General features: G+C 50.1%; 1 pseudogene; it reads right to left on the bottom strand.

Annotated features, from left to right (window-relative positions):
* Window positions 1-4,614: 4,614 nt before the first annotated feature.
* Window positions 4,615-8,192, bottom strand: LOC108298361 (annotated as a pseudogene).
* Between the last annotated feature and the right edge of the window lie 879 nt (window positions 8,193-9,071).

The following is a 9,071-nucleotide window of genomic DNA, read 5'->3' as shown; positions in this document are numbered from 1 at the left end:
AGAAAGTGGCCATAAAAAGGAGACAACATCTGGAACAAGCTTGGGATATGGGGAGGGGCAAGCCATCAGTGATAAGGACGAAGAGGAAAGTTTTTCCTGGCTGGAAGAGATGGGAGTGCAAGGTGAAATTAAAAAGCCAGACATGCTTTCTATCAAGTTTCGTAAAGAGAAACATGAAGTACAAATGGATCACAGACCTGAGTCTGTTGTGTTGGTGAAAGGAATCAGCACTTTTACATTGCTCAGTTTTGTTTTGATCAACTGTAAGAGTTTAGTTGCTACCTCAGGTCCACAGACAGGACTTCCTCCAACCCTCTTATCCCCTGTTGCTTTCCGAGGTGCCACAATGCAAATGCTTAAGGCACAAAGTGTAAATGTGAAGACACAAGCTCTTTCTGGATACAGAGACCAATTTGGTTTGGAGATTACTGGTCCTATGATGCCTCACTGCCTGCATTCACTGACCATCCTGCTCAAATCTTCACAGAGTGGGTCTTTCTCTGTGCTACTATATCCACATGAACCAACTGCTGTATTTAACATCTGCCTGCCAGTGGACAGAGTACTTAATACGGAGGTTGTTCACCCTAAGACTCTGGAGCCACTTGGTGAAATACCATTACTTGGGAAACCATCTTTACAGACTGTGGCGATGAGAGACTACATTTATAATAGGAGATCTTGAACACCAAAGGAAGCCTAAAAGGAATCTTTGAGGAAAAAAAAAGCCTTCTAGCAAGGAAATTCAAGATTCTTGAAGTTAAAGGAATATAATTTAAAATACTGAAATGTTGATAAATATGTTTATTACAGTAGCATTTTAAATCAGTGTTTTCTGCTTCTACTATTTTCAGGTTAGTTTTTAGATATAAAGATGAAAACCTCAGATCACTCAAATGAGGGGTCTGTATCCCTACAACCTAATTGTATAGTGAGTAGAAAACTGAATTAATGTTTCCTTGCAAACAGGAAATTGAGACTAAACACACAGCAGTTATCTCGTGGCCTGTGACAAAGACATCGGGGCAAATATATGTTGCTTTACCATTTACCTAAGATTGTTAGTACGTTCTTGTTTATAAAGGTAGAAAATAAATGCAGATAACATCTCTACTAACCTACCTGACTGCTGATGCTTCTACCTTAACATTTTTCCTACTGATTTATAATTTTTATTTTCACATATACTAAAATTTTTTTAATGCATGTTAATTCAGGTAAAAAGGCATTTTGTATTCCACATAGAATAATGTTAAGAATTGTGAAGTCTGCTGAGCTGTCATGGCAAAGTAGTATTTAATGTGCGTGTGCGTGTGTGTGTGTGCGCGCATGTGTAGGTGGGGATTGTATAATTCACATTTTTTAAAAATAAAAGTGCTTAGAAATCAAAAGCATTGGGTAAAGAAATAATAGTATCTAAGTATTTGTTCACTTTCTAATCCAGAAAATAAAACACCACATTTATTCCAGAAAAAAAGAAAGAAAGAAAGAAAGAAGAAAGAAAGAAAGAAAGAAAGAAAGAAAGAAAGAAAGAAAGAAAGAAAGAAAGAAAGAAAATACTCAGGCAGCTTCCCAGAACACCTGTCTCAGAGTATTCTGCACAAGACCAAGGAATCACTTATATAACAAATGCTACAAGTGAGGTTAATTCTAGACAAGTGGGAGCCTGGTGTTCTGGATCTGGAGACCAGCAACATGAGCTCCAGCCTTGCCATAAATCCAGAATCTCTAACTCTTTCTGCATTTCCTGGATCTCAGCACCACATCCAGGTGATTCCTGTGCACAAGGAAATTCCTTGTCTAAGTGTCCTCTGGACGTGGGGTCAGAACTGTGCGGTCTGCTCTGGGTGCGGTCTGATGAGATCCCTTAGAACTGGAGGTCCAGGGTTCAGTCCTTGCACTCATTCTTTTCCACAGTGGATTACTCCTTTGGTGCCTTCATCCATGCTTGAGGTTTTAAGTATCATTTATATGGTGTGACCTCCTAAATCTATTTCTCTAGCCCAGTATATTTCTCCTTTCCCCTAAACTCTGGAATTGTCTGTCCAACTGACATGCGAGCTCCCTCACCTGCGTTCTTAGCAGATATTTCCTCCACTGAGTGTCTGGGATGTCCCCTCCTCCATCTGCTCCTGCCAGAGCCTCCCCATGTCCACTGAGAGCAGCTCCACCCTTCTGTCTACTCACTCCTTTTACAGCGATGAGTGTCCTTGATTCATCTTCCTCACACCACTGATACAATCCACTGGCAAATGCTGTTGGTCCATCTTAAAATGCATCCAGAATCCCCTTACGGCTCACTATTTCCCCTGCTCACACCCCAGTCACGGTAATGACATCTCCAGCTGGAATACTACACTCACTTCCTATTTTCCCTCCTGCCTCTCTTGTTCCTCACCTCTCAGTTTTGTTCTTAGCATAGCAGTCAGAGATCTTTTAAAGAAGTTGTACCATGTGCCTCTTCTGCTGAAAACTGTCCTCTACTGCCCCAGCTCACTCAGAGCAAATATCAGATGCGTCTCCCTGCAGGCCCACCTGCTCTGGCTGTCCCTCTGCCCTCACCTCAGTTTCTCTCTGTCCAGCCCTCCTGGGCTCCTTCCTCTTCTGGGAACACAGACACGCTCCCGCCCTAGTGCATTGGAACTGGAGATTCCCCTGCGGGGAAAGGACTTCCTCAGACATCCTCGTGGCCAACTCTTTCCTCAAAGGTCACCTTTGCAACGTGGCACACTCTGTCCACCCAGCACAACAGCCGCCTTGCCTGTCCCCACTCCCCACACCCTGGATCGCCTGCCTCACAGCACTCACCACCTTCTAGCACTTTCTTTCTTTGCTCTGATTACAGTGTATCCATCATCTGCCTCTTCCCACTGGAACACATGCTCCACAAGGTAAGAGATTTTTCTCGTTTGACTTCAATGATGTTCACCAGATGCAGAACCATTCTGTCCTGTGTCTGACTGACAACCAAGGACAATTGAATGTGATCACTGCAGGGGACCTCCCTGTTCTAAAGGCAATAGCTGTATTAACATAACCTCAGGCCAAATGCCATTCTGTGGCAGCTACATCACAAGGTCCCCTCACACTGATGTTGAGGCCACCTGTGCTTTTCTCAGCAGGACTGTCTGTGCGTCCTCCCTCCCCCATGTCTCCTCCCACACCAATCCTCCCCCTCAATACTGCAGCACACCATCAGCCTTCTCTCTTCAGGAAAGAACAGTCCTTGAGGATGGGTCCAATTTCACAAACAAATCTAAATCTAAATTAGACTCTGATTAGATTCACGAGTTGGGTATTGGAGCCAGCACCAAGATCACTGGAACCAGGGCAGGGAGAGAGGGCAGGAGGGCAGAGCAGACCTGGAAGAAGGGCAGGAGCTGAATGGGTCTGAACATTTGTCTCAGAAAGCACAGAGACTCCTGTGTGCAGGGGAGGCCCTGGGCGATGTCTGACCCTCTGTGGTCACAGCTCCAGCTGGACAGGTTTCCACTGAAGGGACAAGGACAGTGGAGCCGTGAAGTTAACCCAGCTGAAGACTGACCACATGAAGCCCATGATGGACTGAACACAAGTGGGCACAGGCCCCGTCCACGCTCGGCTCTTCACAGCCTTCTCCACCCCCACCTGCAACAGACTCGGCACAGTGAACATGTGGATTCTGGAAGGTTCTCAGGTCTTTATTTCCTCACTCAAATTTTATGAATTGACTTATTTAATTAACCCATCAACCTCTCATGGCAAATATTTAAGAAAACAAATTTATACTCAGGTTCTTATTTTCAGTAGGGAAGTAAGCTGCAGCTCAGTGCACCATGAAGTTGAGATAGAGATGGAGACGCCTAGTCCTGAGTCTCTAGAACAGGAAAGATGACTGGGGAGGAGCACAGGTCAGCATGGGGACAGGGGTCACGGTGGACACTGCCTCACATCATGCTAACAGGGACGCAGACACATTCAGATGTCTTTGCAGAAAGAGATGCCAGAGGCTCTTGAAGTCACAAAGGGAGGTGTGAAGAAATCCTGTATCTCCGTCCCACACAAGGCAGCTGTCCCAGGCTACAGAAAACAATAGTCATGAAGAAATTCAAGTCAATCATGGTAAGTGATGACACTCTGAACAGCCACACACTCGAAATGTCCCAATCAAAGAATCCCCCTTACCCAGTCCTTTCCCCTCTGCCCCTAGCCCTGCCCACTTCACATCCCCAGAGTCTCACCTTTAGAAGTCATGAGAGACATGTCAGAGTCCCGGGCACTGTTGCTGCCTGGAGTGGAACAAACACAGGACCTGGTCAGAGCCTGCAGGACATGTGGGACAGGAGGAATTATGGTGTGGGTGAGCTCTTCCACACGCCTGCCCCCACCACTTATACACAACCTGAGATTAATTCCCTCTTTTTCCACTTGTGGGAAGAAAATGTCCTGTGAGGGTATAGGGAGGAGGTAGGGCCATGAGATCTTAGAGGAGCCTCCGAGTCTTGGACCCCAGAGAAGTTTCCAGAATTATGACTCAGAACCCAGGGCAGGATCAGAAAACATGAGGAAAGCAGGTGTGTGTCCTGCACCACCCACCCTCCTGAGGTCTGTCTTTAGCAAGGACCTTCCCCTGACTCATGAATGCTGAAATCAGGACCCCAACGCCACAATCACCAAGGTGATGGATCTGTCCTTCATTGTCACGTGTGCTTCACAAAAGACCAAGTGCTGGCACACAGGGCCCCAGGCTGGGTTGGCCCATGTGCGGATGGTGCTTCCCAGTAACCAGGCAGGGCACGCTTCTACCTGGGGCTTGAAACCACCGTGGGACAAGAAAACCCAGACCCCACCCCTCACCCCTTCTCTACCTGAGTTCTTCCTCCTCCACATCAAAGGAGCAACCACAACTCCAGGGACCAGAGTTCCTGGGACAGCCAGGCCAGCACGGATGCCCACGATGGGGATGGTGGGCTGGGGAGGTGGTGCTGGAAAAGAAGGGATAGGTGAGGAGCCCTGGGCCCAATCCTCAGCCCTGACCCTTCTGGAAGGCTCCAGAAGTGCTTCTGCTTTCCCTGAGAACATTTGAGACCCTCATCCCCCTCCTTACCTCATCTCAGGGTGAGGGGCTCCAGCAGCCCCTGGTGCTGCACATGGCATGTGTATCTCTGCTCTTCTCCAGAAGGCACCACCACAGCTTCCCACTTCTGGAAGGGTCCATCCCCTGCTGGCCTGGTCTCCACAAGCTCCGTGTCCTGAGTTTGGTCCTTCCCATCCCGCTGCCAGGTCAGGCACTTCACATTTCTCATGGGACACCCCAGCAGCGCCCTTGTGACCATCCTGAGAATGGACAGGACATCTGGGGTGGGGAAGAAAGCACAGAATCCAGACACCGGCCTGGACACAGGCCCCTGGGATAATCCCCTATTCCTTGGAAAGTGCTAGTCTCTGAGGGAGTAACAGCGACTTCTGGTCTTGATCTGAGTGGAGGTCGAGGGACTCAGAAAAGCTGGAATCAGACCTTCCAACACACTGAGTGTGAAGCAGAGAACAAGGCCTCAGGAAAAAAGTCACAAAGCTCAAGACTGCTGCAGGGTTCAAAGGGAACCCCTGATCAGTATTCCAGGGACTGCCTTCCCCTCCATTTCCTGAGAGATGCCATCCCTTAATTGTCCTAGAGAGCAGTGGGAGCCCTCAGAGGAATCTCAGGAAAACTCATGTCATTCTCCATTCAAGTGGGGACGATATTCTCCGTGATCCCATTTTCCTCTCCTCCTCGGGGGAGGCCATCCCGGGAGATCTATTGGACATGGGGAAGGCTCCCCAGTACCCCTGGGACCCGCGTGCTGCAGCGTCTCCTTCCCGTTCTCCAGGTATCTGTGGAGGCACTCCAGGCACTGTCTCCAGGGAGGCTCTTGTCCTCTCGGCCAAACGGCCCACCTCCCACTTGCTCTGGGTGATCTGAGGTCCAGGAGCGCGGGTCCTCGTTCAGGGCGATGCAGTCCTTGGCGACCTAGGCGTGCTGGTCACACCCGCGGAGGAGGCCCCCTCGGGCCCCACGTGGCAGCCAATCATCCACTGGACAACCTGAGATCCTGGCCCCGCCCCCGAGGTCAGCCCCGTCCCGCCCACCCCGCGGGGACTTTGGAGCCTCTTTGTCACACTGTCTGCCTGAGGCCTGGCCAAGCATCTGTGTGTGGAAACCAGGGAGAGACCCCCAGGCTGCGCCCAGCCCCTTCCCCTTCCCTTCTCGTCCTGGAATCCCCGGAAAATGAACTGGGTAAAGGCGCTTGGGGCTCTACCTGGTCGGGGGTCAGGGGTCCTGCGGCCTCGGGGTGGATCTCGGACCTGAGACTCGAGGGAACCCGGCGTCGCGGGGGAGGGGGAAGGGTGGTGACCTGTGCCCCGGCCGGGGTCACTCAAGGGCCTCGCTCTGGTCGTAGCAGCTAAGCAGGGTCCAAAGGTTCCCTCGGAAAGTCCCCGCCTGGCCTTGACCCTCCGAGCCTCCGTGTCCCAATGCTCCCGCCCCTCCTGCTCCCTCCAGGGTGCCCGCGACAGCATCCTCGGGCTCGCGGCGTCACGAACTGTGTGTCGTCCGCGTAGCCGATTTCCAGGTACTGGGCTCCCCGCCGCGGGGCCGGGACGCGGAGGTGCGGAAACACCTCACCGAGTGGGAGCCGGGGGGGCGAGGAGGGGCTGAGACCCGCCCGACGCTCCTCCCGCGCGGCCCCCAGGTCCTGCGCCCAGCCGGCGGGCCCCTCGATCCTCCCCTCAGAGGCCGTTTCCCTCCCGACCCCGCACTCACCCGCCCAGGTCTCCGTCAGGGCCCGGTCGCGAGAGCAGCAGGAGGAGGGTTTGGGCGCCATGGACCCATCCTAGGCGTCTGGGAGAACCTGAATCCGGGGGTGACTGGGGACTTCAGAACCGGGACCCGGAGATGCAGATTGTCCAGTGGGGGTGGGAACTGGGGACGCATCGAGAGTGTCCTGGAAGAAGGGGCCAACAAGGTGGGGAGAAGTGAGATTCAGGAGAGTGGGGGTCGCCAACGCGGCACCTCCCCAGGGCAGACACGGCCCTCTGGGCCTGAGACCCTGAGAGCCACACCCAGGACCTGGGACTTTGTTCTGATCCCTCTCCTCATATACACAGAGCCTCTTTGTCTCACTGTCTGCCTGAGGCCTGGCCCAGGGTCTGTCTGTGGAAACCAGGGAGAGACCCCCAGGCTGCGCCCAGCCCCTTCCTCTTCCCTTCTTGTCCTGGAATCCCCGTCCAGCACAGGGGTCTCCCACTCCGTGGCTCTCCGCTTGGACTCCTGTACAGGGAAACTCACCACAGAACCTGATGCCAGAGAGTGAGAGTGAGCTCGCCCTGGGAGTGGAGGTGTAGACAGGGGTTTTCTCTTTAAACCTGGTGAAGTTTTGTCTGAAGCCACCTGATAGAGAGTCTCATGGAGACGAGTTTTCTTTTTGTTTATTAATGCAGTAGGTAGCACAATATTGGTAATCCCTGAAGGATTAGGATTCCAATCAGTGAAAGACCTCTGCGAAAACAGCATTGCAATTAAACTCTCAAAGCTCTTAAGTTTTACTTTCCTGGACTGGATCTGTGACTCTGGGTTGTTGCATTTAAAATCTCGTCATTCCCTAGCCGGTGTTTCCCCGTGTGAGTCCAGAACATCTCCTGAATACAAAGAAGCAGGGTGCGTTCCTGTACATCGCAACCGGGAGCCTGTAGTCACGACCTCAGCGTTGCGAGCGCTCCAGGCAGTCCCAATGCTCTTCCCCGACGCTCCAGCGCTGCCTGCTTTGGTGAACGAGACACATCTAAGCAGTGTGCATATTTTATTTGGACACTTGGTATTGTTGTAACTTTTTTTTTTTTTTAATCATAAGAAGGCCATTAGTTTTTAGGCATTCCCACAAGATGTATTAAATACCGAATGCAAAGAACCCCCGCTAGGCTCTTGCACTGCTTTAGAATTCTTTCCTCTCCCTTTCCTCCCCTCCTGCTCCTCCAGTCCTCCTCTCAGCCCCTCTCATCCCTCACATCCTCCTCTCCCCTTAGTCCCTGCCACCTGTCGCTCCTGAAGTGTTGCACTAACACCGTCCCTCACTTCCTGCCCATGTCTCTTCTCCCCACAGTGCTCACCAGTCCTGCTAATGTGACTCAGGCCGTGTCATTTCTTCGCTTACCATGGTTGGATTTCGGTCTACCATTTTGCTATTTGTTTCCAATTTGTCTCATATATTTTTGCTTCATTTCCTCCTTTGCTACTTTCATATATGTCAAGTAAACATTTTTTAGTTGATGGTTTTAATTATCCTGGTGGCTTTTAGCTATATTTCTTTACACTAATTTTTTTATTGTTGTAAGAATGAAAACCCATGCCTTGACTTTTGACAGGGAAGTTCAGGTCATATTAAACTACATCCAGGGAAATAAAGGACATTGGTAACAGCGTAGTTTTATTGAACCCACCATTATGCTATTATTATTGTATATATTATATCAATATACATTATAAACTCAATGATACTGTGTAATACTTTTTGTTTTAGACAAGCAGCCATATGTCTTCAGGAAATTGAGTGAGTATGTATGTGATATGTGTATGTGCCTCATTTCTGTTTTTAATTGTTCTTTCTGTGTATCAGGGTCAACATCTAGTATCATTTCCCTTCAGCCTGTCCAATTTCCTTTAAAATTATATGTAGTGCAAGCCCCCAAGGAAATGAATTTTATGGTTTTGATGATCTTTATTTTTGCCTTCTTCCTCCTTTTTTTTTTTTTAATTAGGGCATTTACGTGTAACAAAATTCACCAGTTTTAGTTGCACTGTTTGGTGAATATCGGTAATTTATAGTCATGTTCCTACCACACTACCCAGTAGAGAAACACTGGTTGCAAAGAACCCCCTGCTAGGCTCCCCTCTGCTTTAGTGTGCTTCCCCTGCTCCTTTTCCTCACCCCCTGCTTCCCCAGCCCGTCTCTCTGTCCCTCTCACCCCTCAGACTCTCCTCTCCCCTCAGCTCCCACTGCCCAGTCACTCCTGAACTGTGGCACTGTAGAGAACAGTCCGTTTCCCTAAAAACTTCC

This window comes from Cebus imitator, unplaced genomic scaffold (genome assembly GCF_001604975.1).
Source record: "Cebus imitator isolate Cc_AM_T3 unplaced genomic scaffold, Cebus_imitator-1.0 Scaffold944, whole genome shotgun sequence".
NCBI lineage: Eukaryota > Metazoa > Chordata > Mammalia > Primates > Cebidae > Cebus > Cebus imitator.
This window is presented reverse-complemented; position numbering and strand designations above follow the sequence as displayed.